The sequence below is a fragment of the Octopus bimaculoides genome, chromosome 3, assembly GCF_001194135.2.
Source record: "Octopus bimaculoides isolate UCB-OBI-ISO-001 chromosome 3, ASM119413v2, whole genome shotgun sequence".
Classification (NCBI taxonomy): Eukaryota; Metazoa; Mollusca; class Cephalopoda; order Octopoda; family Octopodidae; genus Octopus; species Octopus bimaculoides.
The window spans coordinates 89,596,217-89,599,705 of NC_068983.1; positions in this window are offsets into that span (position 1 = coordinate 89,596,217).

Below are 3,489 nucleotides of genomic sequence, written 5' to 3' on the forward strand. Positions count from 1 at the left end.
TGTGGAGACGAAAACGAGGCACCTGGCTTGAGAAGATCTCGATGCGTAAGGCACCCGTCCATCTGGATGGCGGACTTCGAAGTGGAGTAGGGGTAAACGTGATCTTTAAGATCAGGGTGGCATGTGGTATGACGTCAGCAACTGGGGAGCTAACCGGAAGAGGAAGAGGGGCAGAGGGAGCCTCAATTAGGATTTCGTGCCCTTTTTCGAGCGGGGTTGTTGTGACGAGAGGACGTGCCAAGCGTTCATCTAGGTGCTGGGAGAAACAGCTGCTATTTCTAGCGTTCTTCGGGTTGGGCCAGCCACGAGGATCAGACACCGCAGGACAGACTCGTGCAAGGGAAGGAAAACGAGGTAAGCCAATTACTTTTACTCGCACGCATACACCACAGTGAACTTTACATACCTGCTTTAATGAAATTTCTACACTTGAATATACAATACTTTGAAAAGTGCTGGAGATTTAAAATTTAATTTATTTATTCATTTTGCATATTCGTAATCTCCGACATGTAAAATGTAGGAACCCAAATGAACTTTTTCAGAAAAATGTATTTTTCAAGGTGAGGTGCGATTCTACATTAGCCTCAAATATTACCCACAAGTTAAAAAATTCTAAGCAATCACAACTTCTTCTAGAACTGGTTCCAGCAACAATCCCATCTTTTCATGCCTGTCTCAGCCCATCAAGCACAATAAATTCAGCACAGTTTGATAACTTCACAGAGAGCATTGAGAAACGGCAGATAGACAGTGAAAAGATGTGGACAACTAATGACAACTGACAGCAGCTAAACAATGACGGATGAGGACAGCAACACCAGCACCAAATAACCACACTTTGTTGTTACAATCACATGAAGAACAATAGCATTCAAACTTTCTCAATGTTTAGTCATTTGTAGTAATGACAATATTTGCTTTTTGTTAGTAGGGTGCACTGAAAGTGTAGCTGCTAAAATAAGAATAGCCTGGGCAAAGTTCAGGTGGCACATAAAATACACCATTTTGAGCGTGGTCATTGCCAGTACTGCCAACTGTAAAGAATGACGGAAAACACCATTGTTGACTCCTGCCATTATTCTAGCAATGTCAGTTCCTATAGCCAGTAAATTTTTTAAATCTAATTTCTTTTTCACTAATTCAATTTTTAAGGCATCAACAATACCATCTGCATCACGTTTCTAAGTATACCATACTGAGATATGTATGTACCACTTTTTTATGAGTGTCACTATAATATATAACAATTCCTAACAACTTGCTTATCAATTTTTCATTGGATTCATCTATTAACAGGCTAAATTTTCTGTCTCCTATATCAGAAATCAAATCTCCATCAAAATATGGAGCTAGAACATTTCTCACAATATTTGCACATTTTGTACAATGCAACTTCACTTTGGACATAATATCACTATCAGACATATAATTCTTGCATTACTCTATTAACTGATCACAACAATTAAATGAGGAGTGGCAACAAATAAACATTGATAAATTTGCTTCAAGCATAGATGTCTTATCATTTTTGGTATTGATAAAATTGGTAAGCAGAATCATTTGCTGTGGAGCTGATGCCTTACGTTTCTTTGCTTCACAGTGGCTTACTGAAAGAGAATATTTTGCCAACATATTACATCTACAATATCTGCAATGTGCTTTAGATTGGTCACTAGGTACTTCACACAACCACCTAGTAAACATTGGCGTCTTAAGCCATTCCTTTCGAAATTTTTGCTTGTACAACTTTGTCTTTTCTTTGCTCATTATAATGTAGTGGGAAGCAAGAAAATAAATTGAATGATTAATAAAAATATAAAACTGAAAACACAACTTATCAGTTTGCTACTAACAATTCTTTCATTCATCATTAACAATTCTTATGTTTGCTGCTTACAAATTCTTGAGGTGAAGAATACTGATTCAGGATGCAGGGTGGCCAACTTATAAATGGAAAAGTAAAATCTGCAGAAATCCTAAAACTGCGTTCTGATATAAACCTGAGAACATGATATTTCGCTTCCAATCTTACAATTAATATCTATTGGTAAAACCACAAATATAACTATAATACTTGAAAACAAAGTAGAAATATAAAGGGGGAGACCCTGCCACCCCCGTACTTCTATACAAAATATATAATCCAAAATAAGCATGAAAAAACACAGGCCTGTTTTAAAACAGTCAAACTGAAAGTAAATCAGTCAACCTGTCATGATAAAAACTCATCACTACAGAATAAAGCATTGTGAGGACGAATTTCTATGCTTTCATTCTTTGCAACATATTTACATTATTGTGTAGTGAGTTCAAGTGCTGACATGAGTTATCTTCTCCTCCTCCCCCCACCAACACCACTGTATCCAAGCCGGTGGTGTGGGGCTTGAAAAGTTCATAACCTCAAAAACTTCCTTTTGATAAAGTTTCATTTGAAGTTTCAAGATAGTGAAAGAAAATTGGATGTTTTATGTGACACATTCTACCAGTATACGAATTTTGAAAGTGTTTAGTTACAAAAAATAATCTTTTAAATGTGTCGGCCAAAGGGTAAAAGGAGGAAAAAAAAGAAAAAAAGGTAACTATTGTGGAAATGTCATGATCAGAGAAAAATGCTAAATAAAATTTTGAACCTGCTAAATGCTGAAAAAAAAAAATGTTAGATCTAACATAAAATATGCTAAATTGGCAACCCTGGTGGTAATCCCAAAGTAAGGATATGACACAGCCTAGAAACAATTCACCTGTAGAACGACCGTGCAGACCAAGGAGAATGATGACAAATGGAACGGCTCCTTTTAATGCGTCGCACTGTTGACACAAATATAATAATATAAGTGAACTTGCATATGAATGTGAGGAAGTGCCAACAAGGAAAAGAGAGAGACAAAACCGGTAAAGATGAATAAAGAGAAAGTTTTATGAGAGCATTAAACTGTATGCCTGTGTGTGAGTGAATATGGCATAATAACACAATATAAGACAGGCCATCATGTAAACAAAGAGTGTGTGCATGCAAATATGTGTAAGTGAATGCAACAGAATACAGAGCATGGAAACAGTCTATAATAAGGACGTTAAGCATCCTGAACACAAGGATAAGAAATACCAGTTCTTAGTTAAGGTACACAGTAGATTGAAAATCTGTATATAAGAGTTTGTGGCATTGAGGCAGAGCTAAGTCACATGTTGTGAATAGTTGAGGCTTCCATGCCGAGCCGGTTACTTGATACAGGAGTCCTCGCAGGTTGAGTTCTGTTAACCTTGGTGAAGATATTTCACAACAGTATTGAGTGAACCTGTGCAGGCGCTGTTTGGTTGCTGTGTACATAGAGACGTCGTGTTGACGCTGGCGACGAAGAAGCTGAAGGTGGCGTCGAAGATGGAGCTGGCAGCAAGGTGTGAAGCTGTGTCGTGTTGTCACTGGAAACTGGCTTGTTGGTGCTCTGTGGTCAACGACCAGACCTCAGAAGGTCTGAAGCCGCGACA